This window comes from Pyrgilauda ruficollis, unplaced genomic scaffold (genome assembly GCF_017590135.1).
Source record: "Pyrgilauda ruficollis isolate IOZ18807 unplaced genomic scaffold, ASM1759013v1 scaffold6, whole genome shotgun sequence".
In the NCBI taxonomy this organism is placed as follows: domain Eukaryota; kingdom Metazoa; phylum Chordata; class Aves; order Passeriformes; family Passeridae; genus Pyrgilauda; species Pyrgilauda ruficollis.
The window spans coordinates 8,139,124-8,159,956 of NW_024527710.1; the positions used below are offsets into that span (position 1 = coordinate 8,139,124).

The 20,833-nt window shown below is 40.4% G+C and overlaps 1 protein-coding gene across 1 annotated transcript in view; it reads right to left on the bottom strand.

Annotated features, from left to right (window-relative positions):
* Nucleotides 1-20,833, bottom strand: part of ST6GALNAC5 (ST6 N-acetylgalactosaminide alpha-2,6-sialyltransferase 5) — a 65,811-nt gene that overhangs the window by 12,653 nt on the left and 32,325 nt on the right. The gene's annotated exons all lie outside the window — the stretch shown is intronic.

Genomic DNA, 20,833 nt, shown 5'->3' on the forward strand with positions numbered 1-20,833 from the left:
ATACCCTGGCCCAATGCTTCCATGCTATTTGCAAGTTGTGCCACAACCACTGTGATGCTCTCGTACCTCCTTTATGGTTCAACAGTCAGAGCTGGTCAGTAATGTCTGTGTGTATTTCACATGACAGTGAGTTAGTGCACTGAACTTTTGCTACCTTGTCAGGTCATGTTTGAAAGTTACTCAGTAAAATGGAATGGGAGGTGCCTGTTCAGTGAGAGCTGACCTAATGGAAGCAGAAGAGTAAAACAAGCTTTCATGAAAATGAAAATGCACGCTAAATCATGTTACTGAAGTATGCCACCACCACAGGTATCAATTATGGAGGAGTGTGTCACTATCTACTGCTCAGCATGAGAACTAAAAGGAGCGAGGGTTAAAAGTATTCCCAAAGTGCTACTTTCTAACAAGAATACCATAAACTATGAGGTAAATACTGTTTGAGGGTATGCCTTGGTAGCCCTCCAGGAAATAGTATCTTGCACTTGGTGTATATCTCGGTGTCTTTGAAAAACAACAAACAACGACAACAAAGCAAACAAACAACAATGCCCCCCCACCCCTGAAAAAACCCCAACAAAAAAACCAATCAGATGAACCCCTGGCACAGAGACTGAACTGCAGTTGCTAAATCATTCTGATCTACACATACACAGGAATCCAATGTCATCCAATTACCTACATCAGTCTGCAGTGAGGCACAGCTTTAAACTCTAAAGCTGAAAAGGATGCAAAATGTACGTCTGACACAATCTCAGGCCCCTGTTTGAAAATGCTTTGGCCCACAGTACTTGATGGGAGTGTTTTACTGTAGCAACTTCGTTTTAATTTTGAAGGTATTAAGTGGTTACAGTTACAGTCTGAGATTCTTTTTTTTCTGTGAGACTAGCTCATGAATACTTAATGCTTTTTAATTAAGGAAAAAATAAGTATACAATCTGCACAGTGATTCAACCAATAAGCCTTGTATCTCCATCTCCCCCAATAAACAAAGTCCATTTCACATCTGTGGACTATAATCCAGGGCTAATGGTATGGGTGGAAATGTTCATGCCTTTGTGAGCCAAGGTTCCTAATGTAGCATTTACATGCATTTTCCTTTAAGCTTTCGTCTGCCACTGTGATAAATTACCTAGTGAAAGGCTCTAAGGTGAACTAGCTGCTCCACCACCATGCTTGGGAAAGCAAGACAAGGTGTTAATGAGGTTAAAGGAAATATAGTCAGCACCAGTGTTAACTCACACAGGTTTGAATATCCACATAGCAAGGCATTTTCACCTAAACAATCTCTGCTGGTTTCTAGCCTACTGAGCTACAACTTCCTTGTTTCTTTTAAAAAAGCCTGCCACAGCATCCATCAATTGTTAGGAAACAAGGAAGCAGAGCTGTGGAAACTTGGGGACGAGTCTGAGGCTACCTAATGAACATTAACACCCCCCAAGAACATCTGTCCCAGATCTTGTTTGAAACATTTTCCTTCTGGGAAAAAGTCTTTAGACTGAAACAGTCAGGTATTGCCCAGCCACTTCCTGAATGATGCATGCGGGCTGAGCCCTTGTAGCTGCTCCAGGCAAGTAATTTTCAGTTGCCTCACTCAGATTCCTTCAGCTGAAGTCTACAAAACTCACACCTAAAAATTATCAGAGGAATTCACAGGGAACAGCCACAACATTCTCACACCAGCTGTTTATAATGCTTTGACAACAGTGAGAGCAAGGGGGGGAAAATGCCATTGGCTGTAATATCATCTCACTGGGAGGCAGCAGTGGCACCAGAAATGTCATCTACTTAAGCAATAATAATGGAAGCACAAAGCAGTTCTTTGGGATTGATGACCAGCTGGAAAAAGTTGATGGCCTGAGAATAACCAGGGGCCATTAAGCCAGAAGAACATTAACTCCACAGAAAACGCTGTTACAGTAATTATTACAGTGATATTTTGGGAAAAAAAAGCAAAGTGAAAAGAAAGCAAACCCCATGAAATATGAGTTATATTTCAGGAGCCTTGCTTCAAAAGGGAGAGGGTGAGACGTAGGTGAGTTTTATAGCACCTTGTTAATTACTTTGAAGTGTAACACATCATGCATGTAAAAGCTGCTGACATTGAATTGTACCCATTGTTAATAAGCAGCCACAGTTCATGTGTTACCTGAACTCCACCTCTGTGACAGGGCAGAGCACATGGCTACTGCTACAACACAGGTCAGGCACTTGGACAGCACATGAGCCAAGTACTGTCCAAAAAAATTGCCCAAATCACCTCTCAGTTCCAGTCATCTCAAGACACACATGGAGAGAGGGAGAACAGAGGTTACAGTACAAGTTCACAGTGTAGAGCCCAAGAAGATGGCAAACCAGCTGGTGTTTTTCAAGGATAGATGGGCTATCCCAAGGGAATGGAGGCAGCAGGGGAACTCTGTCATGGGATAAACCCCATAACAGCACCTTTGTGCCCACGAATAAGTGCAGCTTCACACAGCTGCAAGTATTCCCAGAGGCCAAACTGACTCCTGGCAACTCCCACTTCCAGAGATTAGCCCCAAAGTGCTGCTGCTCTATCACAAATGCCTGATTTGGTTAATGAAACACAAAACAATGCCATGGCTGTTTCTGTATTTTCCAATTTGAGGTCATTTGCTCTGTTATTGACTTTAAAATCTACGTTGTCCAATGATCGAAAAATGTTATTTTCAGACACTTTAATGCTCAAGTGCTCAAGAAGAATAAATTGAAAAATGTTGTTCCTGATACAAAATAAGTTATTCTCAGATACAATTATTTTCTTTGTGATAAAATCAAATAATTTTTTTGCGTATAGAAGTCTCTTGATTTTTAAAGCCAAGATTTAGACAAGAAGCCAGCTCTCTCCAGTAAAATCATGAACACTGTAAAACACACTTTTTCTTATACTGAGTACTTAATGACCTACTTTCAAGACCCCTGGGTTCAGATCACTCCATTATCAGTAGCGTAAGAATTTCTGTTCTATAAATAAAAGCCACAGTATTTTATCTTGGCAATGATGACCTGGCCACAACAACAACAAAAAACCAAACAAGCAAACCAAACAAGCAAACCCACCTCCCCAAAAAAACCCAAACCAAAACAAGAAGAAATGGCCTGCAGTGAGAACAGCTCACTCCTGAGTTCAGCAGAAAAGACCACCTGTCAGTTCATGAACACCAGCATTCCTCATGGATACATCTGGAAATATCACAGATGACTTCCAAGTGTATTGGGAGACATGAGATACCATGAAAGGTTAAAGAATATCCCAAATTTGTTTTGGAGGGATGACATTTAACTAAGCACTTGAGACAAAGTGCAAAATACTTTTCTTGCACTGCAACACCTCTGTTGTTGGCCAGTTTGTCTCGTGCCAGAGCTGGGATTGGAGGCTACGGAGCTGCTCCCCTCTGCAGTAACCAGCCACTGAACTGTATTACTGAACCAACAGCCTCTCTGCAACAGCTCCCAAGCTGACTGCACAAGTAAAAGCAGTGCTACGAATAAGAAGACTGATGTACAGGAAAGCAAATCTGTTCCCATGTTCAACTGAATTAATTTGGTTGAATTCAGTATGTTAATGGTTGAAAAAGCACACATAAACCCTGTAAGAGCCAGTCTTAGTGATTCAGGAGAAAGTGACCTTATTCCAGAGCAGCCTTGCTTTCTCTTTTTGTTACAAAGCAGCTGATTTCTTTGGGAAATGTCTCCCAAAGAAACACTTTGGGAGGTGTCTCCCCCACCTGGTGCCCATTGTGCCAAGCACAACAGCTTGTGACACTCACTGTATGTTACCTCAATATTTGCTTTTAATGTTCCTTGCCTTGTGCACAGAACTTAATCAACATTTCCTACATGATGCTAATGAACCCCGAGTTCACACCACGTTCAATGCCATTTATTACTTATGGCTTGCTCTTGATTGCTGCATCATCAGCCACCAGCAAAACCACTAAATATTTAAGGCTTTGCCAGTGATACAATATTTTGTCCTGCAGCTTCAATTTTTTTTTCGTTTCTTGTAGCTTTGAGCAGCTCTTAGGTTTCTCACGAGCTGCTGGCTTGGAACCACTGCTCTACTAGGTTTCCTTCCCAGTGCTCCTCTCCCAGAGGCTTGGAGGACAATCCCCTGTCACAACTATATCCTAAGCTGTGCAGGAGCTCCAGCCATGCCCAGCCCACTGCTGGCACATCACAAACAGCTGAATGCTCCAGCTCTGGTGAGCCCCTGTCATTCTGCACTGCCCCAGGTGTACAGCTGCTCATGCCATTATGTCCATCCCTCATGACAAGCTACGTGTATTGTTTCTATCGCTGTGCCTCCTTCTTTAGTATTGTCCCTAAAAGACTGAAAACTGTAAGGCCAAATCTGCTTTTCTTTGAGAGATTCCCAACAACCTCCTTGAAGTAGAATAGAAACCCTGAGGCTTCACATTTGCCAAGTAACTTGTGTAAGCCAGTGCAGCAAGCTGTGGGGCTCAAGCTGTCTCATTACTGAAGCACAGCTGTGCACTTCAGAGTTCCACAATGCAACGACTCTGGGAGGCATGATCCTGTGAAAATAATGCAGGTCCCCTGATTATTTTTAGTTTGTAATATATTGATGAAACAGTACTTTCATATTACTATGAAAGGAATAAAAAATTTAAAAACAGACAAACAACAAACAAAAAACCAAACAAAAACAAAACCCAACCACATACAAGCTGAAAGAGTTTGCTATTTTTGAAATCTCATCTATGAAATGATGCTATCAAGCCAGTCTTCTCTAAACAGCAGAAGTCATTCAGATGCATATTGGAACATGGTAGGTAACACCTGCTGGAGCAAAAAAACCCAAACTGAAACATCAAAAGCATGAGAAGAGTTTTCAAGTTCGACTTGCTGCTGAGGTAAATGCCCTTATAAAGTTTCTGTGAATTTTAATTTAGTTCAAGTTCAGATCTAAAAGATTATTTTGTTCAACTTCAGATCGAAAAGACTGTTTTGCTTTGACCATGACATTTTCACGTGTGTATTCCTACAGGGAGTGTAGCTTAATTTCTACACTCTGCATGCCAGCTCAGACTTCCCCCTCAAGTTTCATAAATTTTGATTCTTTAGCCCTTATGCAGGTACAGAATGGTGTCAAAGAGGAGAAAAAAAAATCCTCTGAACAAACAGATTTATAATTATTGCTGAAGTATACTTCTGGAACATTAGAGAATTTACCATGAAAACAAACTGCATTATCCACTGAACTAAAAGCACTGATTGCCTTCAAAACTACATCCCAGTGACTGATATCACACAAGTAAACAGAAAGGGTTAGGAGATACCACTTGCCCAACATTGTTAATCCTTATGCAAATCCGAATAACAAGCATTTGCAGTGAAACTTTGCAATTCAAAAAAGGTCTGGCAAGTCTGCTCATAGAGATAAATGCAGGTCTGTTTAAAAAGATAAAAGATAAAACAACTGAATTTCTTATTACTTCTCTTTGTTTCTTGGGCTGTGCAGCTTGAATATGCAAATATTGTGGAAACATTAGCATTGTCATTTCCCATTGATTCCTCTGAGTTAGTTATATAAGTGGACTCTGCCTTCAGATACTGGATAAGACAGTGAAAACAGCCGAACTCCAGCACATGCATTCCTCACACTAGGGATCACAGCACCTTATGTTGTATTCTGCCAAGGAATTGATTTTTTTTTTTTTTTTTTTTTTTTGCCATGATACCCTAGTGAGGGGCATCTACAAAACCTGTAGGAAAAATACAATAATCCAATTTTGAAATGGTCCTTAGATCTAATTAAATTTCAGAACATGCAGCTATATTATGAAGAGGGAAAAAACCCAACAAATGCACTCCACAAAGCTTTCAATGGAGCAATTTCCTTAGAAAAAGTCCCGTTAAGCACATTAGTCAATGAAGAGTCTTCTGCTTGTGTGAAGTGTTTTCCGGCACATTAACTCGTTTTCAAGGGACTGCCTGCTAGTCAAAGCTTCCATTAGATTAATTAAAATATGGCTTCTCTCACTGAAAGGAAAGGCATGAGTTTGGTTACAGGACATTGACCACCTCTAGAAACTGAGCCCTTTCTAGTTACATAAAATCTACTAGCAGGAGCAGCAGCACAGGAGATGAACAAGAGGGTAACTTTTGGTATATGGGGCACATTTCTCTTCTTATTTTAGAAGCATGATTACCAGGTGCTGATGTTTTCCCCTAAGCCACCTGAAGTGAATATAAGGTGCAACCTTGCAAATTGTCAGCACATATAAAGCTAAGATTTAGAGAGTAGTTTCCATCCTGAAACCTATAAATGTGTCCCATGAGGAAGATTAGTATCAATCATAGGCTTATTGGAGAGGGAGATAGGATACAATGATAACCTGAAGCTATCAACTAGAGTAATGGTCTCAGAAGAAAAAGCAATCAGAGAAAGAAAAGAATATCCTCAGTAAAGGCAGAACTGGAAAATCAGGCAAGAATGTATCATGTTGATGAACATGAACTGTTATAGGAGAGAGTATCATATGAACAATACACAGGCTCTAAAGAAATGGTTATTGCCTAATGTTTATCTTAAAAGGAGTGCAAATAGACATCCATATTACATCAAACTATTTTACTTTTATTCTGCAGGTAAAGTACTTGCACTACAATGAAATAAAGCCAGAGGCATGGTGTCTTAACCATGCAAATTGTTATCACTGAAGTGTCAGAAAAACAGAAATTATAACGATCTCCAGGAAAAGTATTGGACAGTTTGGAATTTTGCTTCAGAATGTTTTCACATCAGCTTCTCTGCTTTGCTTTGGTATGTTTTGGCAGTTCTTTCCAGTTTAAATACTTCATGTGAGTATGCCCTCATAGGCTCTCTCTGCACCTGTCATGGCTGTGCAGGATATTTTTTGAGCTTCAAGTTTCACAGGGTCCCTTTTTTTATCTAACCCAGCTTTAAAGCCCGGCATCACTGATCTTTAAAGTTTGTGCCTAAGTTTTCAAATTCAAGGACTTTTTTCTTTATGTGGCACTATGTGGCTCATCCAAATCATCTCAACTCTCACTACAACTATTATCTCTACAAGGCAATAATGTGATGGGCATTGCAAGGACAAAGCAAGCCTTTCCAATGGTATCCAGTTTTAACAGAACTTAGCACAGCATGCAGAGCCCCTAGAAAAGGCCAGATAAAATAGACGACCAAATCTCTAATTAGAAAGTTACTGACCTCACAGAGAACTTTTTCTAAAATATATTTTGTCTTGTATTTCTCTACCTGGTTGAAGTAGAGTGAAATAAAAAATAATGCTCCTTATTCCTTTGAAAGGCCTGTGTTCAAAAATTTTATTCAAATGTCTTTCCTTCAAAATCTGCCAAAAATGTTCAGTCTCGTGGTCTTTTGATTCTCAGGTGGTAGCTCCATGTAATCTTCATCAGCCTGTTTTATGTAAACCAGGCTGTTCTATATCCTCTTACTTCTGTCCCTCTGACTTAACAGCACACCAGAAATGAGAGAACAAAATTAAAGAAAGCAGATTTAAACCCTTTCCCCACCCCCAGAAGATACTGAATCTGAATTTAAAATGTTTTTCTGAGGATGTATCACATTCTATAATTCACAAAGTTGTACCACCTCCACAGCAGGATCCCAAGGCAGCCTCCATAATCACTGGCATGTTGACACCAAAGACAGATGCTGGAAACAGGTACTGGCAGCTGACGTGGCCAAAACATCCATTTAACTTAGGAGTGACAGGTTGCAGAAACACACTGCAAATTTCTACGTATGTAGAAAAGAAAAACAAAGAGTGTTTTGTGCTGAAGTATTTGTATATTTAGTTTTGGACAAAAACCAGATGCAAAATACCATCTTGAAGACAGATACATAAACATTTGTGTATCTGCAACTATGTATCACAACAATTTTAACGGATTTTGGACAACTACATTTGAAAAACTAAATGTTTTAATTCAGGGATCAGCTATTTCAGTTTTGGGGGTTTTGTTAAAAGGTCTCAAGCATTCAAAATATGGTTTAACTTAGGAGTGACAGGTTGCAAATTTCTCCCATGCACGTATGTAGAAAAGAAAAACAAAGAGTGTTTTGTGCTGAAGTATTTGTATATTTAGTTTTGGACAAAAACCAGATGCAAAATACCATCTTGAAGACAGATACATAAACATTTGTGTATCTGCAACTATGTATCACAACAATTTTAACGGATTTTGGACAACTACATTTGAAAAACTAAATGTTTTAATTCAGGGATCAGCTATTTCAGTTTTGGGGGTTTTGTTAAAAGGTCTCAAGCATTCAAAATATGTCTCTCCAATTGTTCACCATTAACACAGTCCTGATCAGGAGACAAAAATGAACACATTTATCCAATCAGGATGTTTGTATTGAGTCTATTTATCTGCATGCAGGTTAATATGAAATTAAACACTTTGTAGATGGAAATATTTAGCACTGAAATGAACCTGCCAGTGAGGGTTAATTAGAAAATCAAGGACAAGAGCTGGCACTCCACCTGCCCATGTGGCATTGCTGCTCCAAAGAGGTGCTCTTCAGTTTACAGCAGCATGTCCAAGCTCTGTTCTGTGTGAGTGAAAAGGGTGAGGTTAACTGGAATCTCTGGAGGAACCACTGAAAAAGGCTGGCTGGAGATAAAGGAAGGTCTCCCTCAGAGGAAAGTACCCTGGGCTGCAGGGCAAATGAGAAGAGGGAGCCCTTAAAAAACTGAGCCAGGGAAGAGCTGATAGCAAGTCAGCTAATTACAGGGCACGAGCAGGGGCTGACCTTGCTAGAAGTAAAGTCCATTTCAGATCTGTGTATTTCACAGATGTTTAGGGCACTGGCTTGTGGCTGTGGCACACAAATGCTTTTATTTATGCTTTACCCCAAACATGATTCCCAAGCACTTAGTTAACACTCTTCATAATATTCCTTGCTGAACGATGCAACTGATCTGAAACTGGCAAAATGACGTTAACTTAAAATCACTGCTACCTAATGCATTTGGTCAAGGAATTTGAAGTGTAGGAAGGTGTGCCAGAGAGAATGCAGGAGGTTTAAAACAGATATACAGAAATCAAGAAAAAAGGAATCACCTCTTAGTGAGCAGCAGCAGAAACAAAACCTTCCTGCAAAGAGGTGCAATATGGAGTCACAGGGGATTTCTGAGTGCTTTATACACTTTATCTGCTTTTTTATTTTACATTGTTAGTCCTAAATTGTACTCCTTGGATGTGATGTGTGTGTCATTTAAGTGCATTTTACCTGGCAGTGGCATTGAACATTGAACAATTGCTCAGTTCTTCCTGGGCTGGGGAGTGGAGTGTGTTTCACTGGATCACTCCCTGGATCCATTTCACAATCAGAACAGGAGGCAAAGAGAAGTCAAAAGAAGGCAGGAACAAAAAGAAAAGATAGGTGGATGCACAGCACTGCTGTCTTTAGTAACACTGAATGCACATAAAATTCAGCCCACATTGCTATGATAAGATGGGTGACAGTGGTAGTGGTGATGGAAGAATGACAAGGAGAACACGGCAGCACAGCCAAGAAGTTCTACATTGCAGATACTTTTACGAAGTACCTCTCAGTCGTTCATTGTTTAAAAGTCACCATTACTGATGCCTTGACATCTAACTGAGAACCTGTCAGCAGGAAGTTTTAAATTCTATAACCACTGTTTGCTTTTCAGGGCTCTGTACCACACCTGGCTACAGCCCAGGATTCTTCTTTCATGTGAATGAACTTCTGTCAGTTTTTTCAGAGCAACAGGCATATTCTAAAGCAGTTTTTCTGCACTGGACATGTACGTTCATCTCTCCAGCTTTACTGCCCCAAACAATGCTCACCCATCTGAACAGCACATTTTTACAAACTCACACCTTCTCTAGAGCCACAATTCCAACTGTCAGGACAGAGGGCAGGATATTGTCTTCTTGTAAGGGAGAAACACTGGAGTGTCAACAGTTTTTTGTATGGGAATCTGCTGCCCACATGCCCACAGTCATGGTGCTTGCCACTCCTGGCAGTCCCTGGGAGCCCTGAGTTGTGCCCACCCTGCTGTGCAGGCCCGGTGCAGGTGAAGGTCCCAGCCCCAGCCTGGAGCACCCTCGGCAGGGCTCTGGGCACTGCCCCGTGCCTGTGCTGGCACCGCCGGGCCCCAGAACCCGCTGGAGGCCACCTGCAGCCCCCAGCCCTGACACTGATCTCACCCGGCAGGGACAAACAGGGCTGGCACACTGTGACCAACACATCTGCACACGACAGGGCACAGCGGGGACAATCTGCCAGGAGATGGCATGAGAGCATAATCCTGGCTCAGTCACAGGCACCGGGAGCCCAGGAGAGCCCAAAGCACTGACAAGGGACAGCCACTGAGGACAGCTGGCAACCTGACATCCCGAAAACCAGGGGGGACAAAGTGGGAATGTCACCTTGGGCAGGGCAGTGCCTGCACTGTGTCAGCCCAGCCTATTTCCCAGATTTGCACAACCAAGGAGGAAAACAGGATCCTCCCAGGAGAAAGGCCAGCTCCTGTCAGCAGAGCACAGCAGAGCCGGGAGGAGCCTCTGTCCTGGAAACCCACATTTGAAGAAATGCAGCCAAACTCCGCTGATGTGTCAGCACTTAATTACAGCTGGAGTGAGGTTCAAATCCTTCCCTTTCTGTCGTGTGTTCTGCTTCCAGAAACACGCACTCAGAAAAAAAAGCAACAATGCAGGATTTCTACCCCTCAAAAATAATAATCACACTACAGCCCTACTATTATAATTAAACAGAAATTAATTACATTTTAGAGAAGGGGACAGGTTCCAAAGGCTTAGCTGGTTTCCTTTTTAATTACTGTGTAATATTGTGAGCACAGCAAAAATCTTCTTTTTAACATGCTAAATGTGCTGGGGGTTATGTTTGCTTTAACAGACTGCAAAGGATGCTACATTTGCATTTAATTAAAAAATAAGTTATTAAAACAGTTTGTTTTGGTTCAATGTATATTTATTCAGCATATGGATGGTTTCAAATCAGAAATAAGATTTTTTTTTTTCCAATTAGGTGCCAACAGACACCTGGGACAGCAAATAAAACCAATGTATTTTCAAAAGAAAGCTTGTTAATGCAAAAACATTGGCCTGTCAAAACTCGATTATCTTTGAACATTCACCTTTTCCAAAGGAATCAATCTCTATCCCAAAAGCTAAACAGTATGTTACCTTTGTGACAGGAACAAAATAACACAACCCCAGAAACAGGAACACATGCAGAATCCCCACACCAAGTGCGAGCCACCCTCCAGCCCGCAGTGATCTGAAGAAACTCCAGTGGGTAATGGCACTGTCCCTTCCAGCTGTGGAAGGGCATTGATGGCTGTGGGAATGCAGGCTGGGTCTGCCAAACCTGGCAGAGCATTTGGGAGAAAGAAATTCTAATTTTCAGCTCCTGAGCAGCCTTACATGGGAATCGGGCAAAGATTTTGGCAGATGCAAAAAACAAACGTAGGCATCCAGTTCACTTGAAATTCAAATGAGGAAACAGCAAAGCTCATTTATGTGCTTTCAGGGTTAGTCAGCAGCTATGCAAAGATTTTTTTTTTAACTGAAACTTTACATTTAGGTTTAGGAATAGAGCTTTAACTGGGTTAAGTCCTGCTTTACACACCAAAGCTCTTCACGGGATCTATCTCTGGGTTTCTGTATAAAATAAAAGTCTCAGGGAACCATTTCTTCGTAGCCACGTGTCTGATTCATCACTCCTTGGAAGGCTACAACACATCTGTCATGGAACCCTACTAATTACTAGTAAATCACCAAAGTTGAAAGTGTCAGAAGCATATCCAAAAAGAGTTAAAGTGAAAAGCCAAATATTCAAAGAGCTCTGGGGTGAAATTGTGTCACTTTACAGATGAACCTGTAATCTATGTAAAAATAAATGATGTATAATGATTACAAAATTTGAAATCAAATCTTCACATGGGGACAATTCAATAAGGTTAGGTGATTATAGAACTATGCAGCAGCATCAATTATGGAGCCAGAAACAGTTTCATGTCCCTCAGAGGCTACAAAAACTCTGTGTTGCTTTTTTCACCAACATCAGAGGGCATTCACTTTCATCTAATAGTCTGGGGGGGGGCTCATCTGGAGGGAAAAAAAAAAATAATGGAAGGCATAAGCCCAAGAAATGACTGGCAATGATCCTAACTTATCATCCAAGCTACCATTTGCTCTGCCAATTGATGGGAAATGAAGTGTGATCAATTCCAGTCCACTGTACATTGTTCCCACTGACTGACCTGCCAACTCTTTGACTGAATAATTAGCTAAGATATCAATATCTGCCATTTTGCACAACGCTCAAAAGACAAAACCCTTTTCAGAAAATGGACAATCACCACATTATCTGCAACTTTACATTTTCTTTCACATTTATGGCTAAGCCTTGATATTGCCAAAATACGGAATAAAAACGTAACAGTACATAAGAAGTACTAGAATCCAGGAGCATGAAATCTAGAGGTCAGTGTAACCCCTGAAGTAATACAACATACATTTTTAATCTTACAGATGAATAATAAGCCATATCAAAAAGGATTAGATCTGTGCTCCTCATTTACAATAGTTCACTGTAAGTAGCAACCTATTTTCCACTCTCATACCAGGGCATGAAGCATTAACTCAGGTGCTGGGTGGTGACTGACAGCAACACTGACATTTTAATAGCAGCTACTGTTTAAGAGCACTATCACCATCTTGTGCTTCTTAAATAAAGATTTAATCTACTTTTGATGCAGCAGAGCTCTGCAGACCTGGCAATCTGCTGTTAGGGCACATGGAAAGGTTTCTTTACTCCCATCACCCAGTCCCACACCGGGTGTGTAACAAGCTGTTCCAAAGCCATAAATTAGGCTCAGCAAGGCACTGCCTGACATTATACTTTACATCACAGCCCCAAGCCTGAAGTGCTAGCAAACAGGGACACTGCACTTACTGTTCTATTTCAGACATAAATGGTGTTAACTGCAAACACAAATCAGTTATTCAGTGCAAAAATGATACATGACTTGTAAATTGGACCCTTTATAAGTATTTTGGCATTTCTAACTTTAGTTCACACACATGGATGTAATTCCCAAGTATCCAGATGTCATAGCTGTATCTGAAGACACCACTGCTCCCAAAACCATTCTGTTGAGGCTTTGAGTGTGCTCACCACTTTCCCCCTAATTCTCATATCTATTCCCCTCCTATATACCAATGAAGAGCAAAACCAGAAAGGGAAATGTACAAACTGAAATTGCAAATGCATCACCTAAAATGAAGGAAAGGGCTAGTGGCTTACAAGGCAGGAATGAAGAGACCCTATGAAAGGGAAAATCACAGAATTACAAAATCAGTTAGGTTGGGTAAGACTTATCTTACTGCACCTCATGGATGACTAATTTCTTTCCATGCTATGTTGTAACAAATCCTTGCCCTTGCTATTTAAGAATAGCAACGTCCCAAAAAGACATGCGCTGCACAGCGCTCACTTTAATGTGCATAAACAGAAAACACTTTGGTTTGACAGGTAGTGGCATCTCAACCCAAAGAAAGCAGTTTCATCTTTCCTTCTGGGCTGGCAGCAGGTTAAGAGCATAATGCCATAACATGGTATCAACAAAAGCCTTCCCCTGCACCTTGTCCTAGGTTTTTGTTTTTCAATTGGCAGAAAATCTCACACCAGTGCCATCCTAGTGCTGGCAGTTTGTCTGACTGATCACCTTCCTGAAATGCTTCAACAGTGACCAGCTATGAAGTACAGGCTACGCAAGTGCTGTGCAGGCAACTCTTACTGTGGAAATGTACAGATGTATTTCCTATTTGCTGATTAATATAGTCTGAGGCAACCTGGTTCTGTGCATTTCAGATGTTGAAACACATCCCTTGTATGTCCTGAATAATGCCTTTTAATTCTATTTGAAGACCCATTATCCAACATTATCTCACAATATTTAACAATGTGTTCATCCCTCCTGAATAAAAGACTGGAATGACCAACTCCAAGCCTACAGGCAGACGAAATGTTAACAGACAGTCTTCATCAGAAAGAACTGCATCCTTCCTGTATTACTCATGGTAGTTGGCCAGCCTCTTTTCTGTCCATGAACAAAAAGCAACATCCAACAACAAAACAAAATCCACCACAAAAAAAAAAATGACCAGAAAAACCCCCAACCCAAAATGAAAAAAAAAAAAAAAATCTGGGGGGGGGTTTTTTTTGTTTTGTTTTGTTTTGTTTTTTGGTTTGTTTTTTTTTTTTTTTACAGGGCTTAGCTCTGGTGAGTATTAATTAAGCACCGTATCACAGAAAAAAAATGCCTCCTTTCTCCCTACTGGCAAGACTAGCAGCAGGTGGGATACAAAACATAAAATATTCTACTCTTTCCAAATTAGCCCAAAGCACAAACTAATACCAGTATTCTCTTTGTTCTTCTCACCCAGAGCAAATCCTACATGAAGTTTGAGAAAGACAGATGCAACTTGAGCAAATTAGCTCCAGGAATCAAACAGCTTATCCAAGAAGAGGTAGGATATCTAGACTTTCACATTTGTGGAATTGGTTAGTAGGCATCAGTGATAATGACAACATGATGGACTGACAAGACTTTATTTTCCTCCAAGACTGGAAAATTCTGATTCCGCTTGGCAATAAACGTGAATTATTTACGGAGTGAAGATTTGGTAGCTACCATGCAGTCTACTGCACATGGGTGTATGTAATACTTTATACCAAAATTGGGCACTATACATGCATGGGTAAAATGAACAGAACTAAAAGTAGAATACTTCTATATTGAAAAATATTTCCCATATTAACCATTTATCTTAATACCATACCTCTTCTTATCTGATTGTTTTACTGAGTATTGGCAGGGTTTTTTATTCAGCTAAAGCTCACTGAAGGAAGGAAAATGTGCAGTTGTTTAGCAGGTCAGGTCAAAATGGATAAAGAAGCCTCAGGACTGCCTAACATGCCAACACGCCCTACAAAATAACATTTACTAAACAGATTTTCACAAGCAGCAATTTCTATTTAGTAAAGTGGTAAATGCTGTCTTGCAGTATCTGAGAGAATTAAACATTCTCTGTGAAAATTAGCCATCCAGCATCACAGGAGGTTCCCCTTTATCCAGCATCAGTTAAATTTTGCTGTCTTCGAGGAAGGAGATTAAATTTCTCCTTTAAAACTCTGTTTCCAACTGTCTAATGCACTTTGGCAAGCTTTCAAAGGCAGGCTGGCACCAATGAATTCTCTTTCCAGCCCAGGCTACTTTCTTTGCACCCAGCTTCTCTACTCACTATTTTTTCTGTGTTTTTTCCTTTCTTTCATGGTTGCTCACTCCCCAATACATTGTTTTTTTCCTAGGCTAAAATCTCTACGTCATGCACATGCCATTGCAGTGATACAACTATAAATGAAGTAAATTTGTGGTAAATTAAGATGTTAAATTAAGAATGCGTTTGAACCATTCTGAAATTAATTCTGAAATATGAAGGAAGCAGATGAAAAACTGACAACATGAATGTGAATTTTAATATGTAAGAGAAATCATCTGGGCTTTCTGTAATGGCTTAAATATTTTTTCTATTTCTTTTCCATTTGCTATATGACTTAAACCTAGGAATTACAGCACTTCTGGACCTCAGTAGACAACCTTCCTTCTAGCAACTACATAAAGCTTTTCTTGACTCAGGCATCACCAACTGAGAAGAATTGCTGCATATCGTAGTCTTTGATGATTTTTGTAGTATCTTTGATGATTGATGATCTGTTTACTCTTCTTACCATACTGCCAATTATACAATTTTTAAAATATATTTCATCATATTTTGTGTTTTTCTTAAATCTCCAGCACACGGGGTAACAGAATCAGAGAAGAACATGTTTCTCAGAAAGACAGAGACAGGATATCACGGGAATGCATGAAGAATGGTCACATATGCCCACTTCAGGCTTCTCTAGTTACCACAACTGAGACACTTCTGTTTAAACTGTTTCTACTCTTTATCCAGGAGTTTTTAGGTTTTTAAGTTTTTAAGTTTTTCTAACTGTGAAGTGTGCCATATTTTCCTTGTTAACCCTCTTAGTGTGAGGATTCCTGCCAGGGTTTTTGAGAACAGTGCTCTGCCGCCAATTAAGCCCAGCATTCCCTCTGTCTCACTTTAATACATCCTTCTCCCCAGATCTGCAGCAAAACCTAAGAATATCTTGTATACACAAAGCTTCTGCCGTGTAACACGATTTCAGCATCACAGCAACTCCTCTCTGCTTGCCCACCCTGCTGCTGGCTCCATCCCTGAACTCTACAACATGCCACTTATGTTTTGGAAAATATATTCCTACTCCATCCCTCTCAAACAGATGCACTGGAGCCTCTATTTGCTTTACTCTTCCCATTTTGGCAAAAGACTCTTGTGCTGCTTCCCCTTCTGGAGGACTGGCCACTAATGAGTCACCTGGCACATGTCCTGGTAACAACAGTATGGTCACTTGGACCTTTTTGTCCTCTCTGCTCTGGCCTTCCTCCTGAGGAAAACCCAGCAACACATCAACTCAATCTCACAGGCAAAAATTCTTCTTACCCAGGGGGAGAAAATGTACCTGTTTCAGTCTCTTAGTCCAGTTCTTGGCACTCATATAAAACTCAGAGTGACAACGTGAACAGAAATGTTTTTAAAACAAATTCTGAGTGAGATTTTACCTGTCTGATTGAAACACTTGGCAAAATCCTTTATGCCAAATGAGAGAGATTACAAGCTGCCTTAAAAATTGACGAGGAATGAATGAGTTACCTTCTTAGACTTGGCAGGACTGATTTGCATCGCAAAGCCACCACTGCCTGCTGGCATTTTGAAGGTATTGTCAGGGAAAAAGCCAAGGACTGAGCTGGTAGGGCTGCAGATGAGTCACTTACTCCTAGGCTTCAGGTGTAGAGGTAGCCCAAGCTATTGCTCCCCTCCACTTTCTTACCCCCACAAAAAAGCCTGTGATCTGTCCCACGGGATGCCTTCAGCTTATGTTAACACAGTGAGGAGAGGGCAGGTTTGAGCCCTGGCCTCAGGCTGGCAAGCTCCCAGCTTCTACGCAGCACAGAGGCACATCCAGGCCGTTGTTCCACAAGCACTGCTGGACAGTCCCTCTAGGATGAGATCCTGGTGTTCTCCAGCTCCAATCCTAAACTATGATGAACCATGATCAAGAGTTGCTGGAGCAAGGATATGCCACGAGAGACGCCATGGATTTCATCCATGTAACTTCACTTTGGCATAAAAAGCAGAGCATCTTCTAAAAAGCTCTTCCTTGGTGAGCAGAAAATATATAATATTTTAATTTATTACCAACAGGCCCATTATTACACTGAAACTGACTAAATTTAAAGAACTTTCAACCCCTAAAGGTTTTCAAGCAATTCCCAGTAAATTTCCATGTCTAGATATGTCAATAAATTCAGCCTCTTAAGCAACAAGAATAATCCACCATGAAAATTACACTGCATTTACCATATGTATGCAAATAAATTTGACTAACAAAAATATCAGTTTAAATACAAAAAATCAAATACTATTTGTATTTATCAGTATTGAGTACAATTTCACCCAATTTCTTTGTTTTGTACCAGAAAAACTGCAAAAGGGTGATTCCTTCACAGCCAGTAATCCTGCTGAGCTTCACCTTTTACCCTGGTTTCTTCATGAAATTCGTTCCAGCTGCCGAGTGTGACAGGTATGCAGCAATATATGCTTGGTGATGAGCACTTGTGACAGCATTTAGGCTGACCCAGTTTTCAAGGCAGTTCACATATCTTAGCAGAAAAAAAATCCATATCAATAAAAGGATAGGAATGCTATTAACACATTATTGTCTCCACTGACCCCTCCCAAAGAGAGAACCATCCTCAGCAGTCAGCATTTCCCATTCTTAGGCAATTTTTATTCTAGAGACACGTTATTGTTACAGCAAAACAAGTATATTATGTTGGGAAAAAACAATCTTAGCAGAGATTCAGCTATATGGTAAAGAAAGAGCTTCTTACAAGGCAATCTGCATCACCCCCTCAATCATGCCAAATTCTGCCAGATTTACATCAGAAGTCATTCTACATTACTGTCTCCTCTAAACCAACTGTGATCACATCTTTTCTCCTCTCTCAGTGTCCAGCTGGCTCCTTAGCATAGGTCTGGGGTCTGATGTCCTCCCGTCACCATCAGCAGTAGCACACAGGAAGTTATTCCCGTTACTGACATCCTACGGAAGGCAACAACTTCCACTGCCATTTGGACAAGGCATTGCCCTCAAAAGCTCTAGAATTTCCAACTGCTTTAGTATTTCTTTGTGGTAAACAAGCAACTACAACCAGTCCTTCCACTGACCAACTACAAAATCAGGCTGACCAATAATGCTTTGAAACCGTCCTATATCACTTCTCTGCTTAGCTGTCACTTGAGAACAGCCTTGCTTGATTAGTACTAAACAGGAACTTCATCTTACTATTTGAAGTTCTGCTGAAGTGGTTTTTACAAGAATAATGGTAGTTTATGGCTTTTGAGCCAAGTCATTCTCTGGACAAAACCAGAAAAGAAAATAAAAAAAATCCCTCCTCCCCCTCACTTCCATATCAGATTCATTTAATAAAATGGCTGTATCTCTTACAGCTTTTTTCCCGTATCTCTTAGAGCCTAGCTCAATATTTGGATGCCAGGTGCTTTCTCTCTTACACTGTAGAGCATAATTAGGATTTGAAACTCTCTGCCAGTTGGCCACTTGGTTGATGAGGAGAAAGGGAGAAAATGCATTTGAAGTTCAATACTCCTTTCCATTACTTAATGCAGAAATAAGCCAGAGTGAATAAGGAGAAGAGATGGCGAACAGAGATTGCACAACATGCTTGCCTGATGGCTCAAGAAGCTCACCAACACCCGAGGGCTTTCAGGAGCTCTCTCTGAAATGGTCATTGGGTAAGATGCAGACAGAACAGTGGCTGAACCCAGCTCTTCCCAGCATTCACTCCCCCTGGCTCGGATCTCTGTGCCTACAGGCACAGCTTCAACCAGAAGTACAAAGCAGTCTGACCCCTACATGAGTTTGTAGTTTAAATATTAGGGTTGCATCCTTGAGAAAGAATTGTAAATCACTTCTGACCAAGGAAGAGTGAAGGGTTTGCCTGCTGCACAGTAGAGAAGCACACGAAGCACCAGGCTACTCTCCATGGTAGGACAGAGGACCTTCTTGTTTAACTGAGGGCTCAGAGGAATTTTGCGAAGTTTACCTTGATCACCAATTTTTGAAAAAAGGGCAGAGGAACTTATTTCAGGACCAGCATTAGGACAGTGTGAAAGCAATCTTAGCAGAGATTCAGCTATATGGTAAAGAAAGTGCTTCTTACAAGGCAATCTGCATCACCCCCTCAATCATGCCAAATTCTGCCAGATTTACATCAGAAGTCATTCTACATTACTGTCTCCTCTTTGGTTTGTATTTAAGTTTTTTGGGTTTTTTCCCTCCAGATAACTATATTCTGTTTTATACCTATGCTAATACATATATATATATATTTACTGAATACTACATAAACTAAGCAGATTTGGCATTTTATGTCCATACCCAATTACACCTCTAAGGCTTAAAAAGTATACATTTAAATACTTCAAATATATTACTGTTTTACCCGCTTTCTGAATGTTATAAGAGGAGATGTTATTTCCTGCCATATAAGTCCAATGCAAAGCATGACTCTACTTATGTAATAGGCTTTTGTCTTCCTTTCATGCATCTTTATCTCCATCATTAATTTTGTACCATCATATAAATGCCAATGTTCATCTCCTGTAAGAATATGAAACACTGTAATGCCTTCACACTAATAGGGAAGCATAAATACTATACCTTTCTTCCTGAAGATAGATTTCAATGTATTCTTTACCGAGAACTGCCCTCCTTATTGATACAAACAACACCTGAGAGGCATCAAAACTGCAGTAATAGTTAGGCTGCTAATGTGAATCACAAACTCTTTTTCAGCACATGTGAACTGGGATCTTACTGCCCTAAAACACTGATACATAAATACAGTTACTTGACATAATGCAATTTCAGAGCAAAATCACATCAGTGCATTGACCTAATACCAGGTTCTGTATGACAGTCTCATATTCTTGGCTGATTACTTAGAAAATGCAGCCTAAACCGCCCTGTGCAAGTAAAAAATATCTAACCCATAGAAAGTAAGATTAATAACCTTATTGGACAGATGCACTCTGAGATTCTAATTCTGCTTCAATTCCTGTTTAGCAGAAGTTCATTAAACTCCTACATCATGAGTCTGACCTAGAAAAGTAAATAAGTACTCTGTTATTCCCTTTGGAGCCCTGAGTTACTAATAAGGAATTATAAATCTCCAGTCAGTTTGTCAAGCAGCCAAATACATCCCAAGTGAAACACAACTGCAAAGTTCATAAAAATGAGACCAACTGAAATGCAAGACTAAAAATGCGATTTTGTTTTATAGACCATGAACTAATAACACCTTGTTTCTGCTTTTCTGAACTACAAATATGAATAAGCAGGAATGCAGTACATGCAACTAACTTCAGCCATCTAAGGAAAGTCTTCACTGGGCCTTGTTTGTCTCCTCCTTGAACATCAAGTTACTGCAATTACATAGCAATGTTCATCATAGATGTTTAAGCTTTCATGAAGACAGATTGGTAGTTTAGATGTGAAGAGACTAAGGAGCAAACAATCATTAAAAATTCCCACATTCCTCAGCCAAAGTCACCACACAATCCA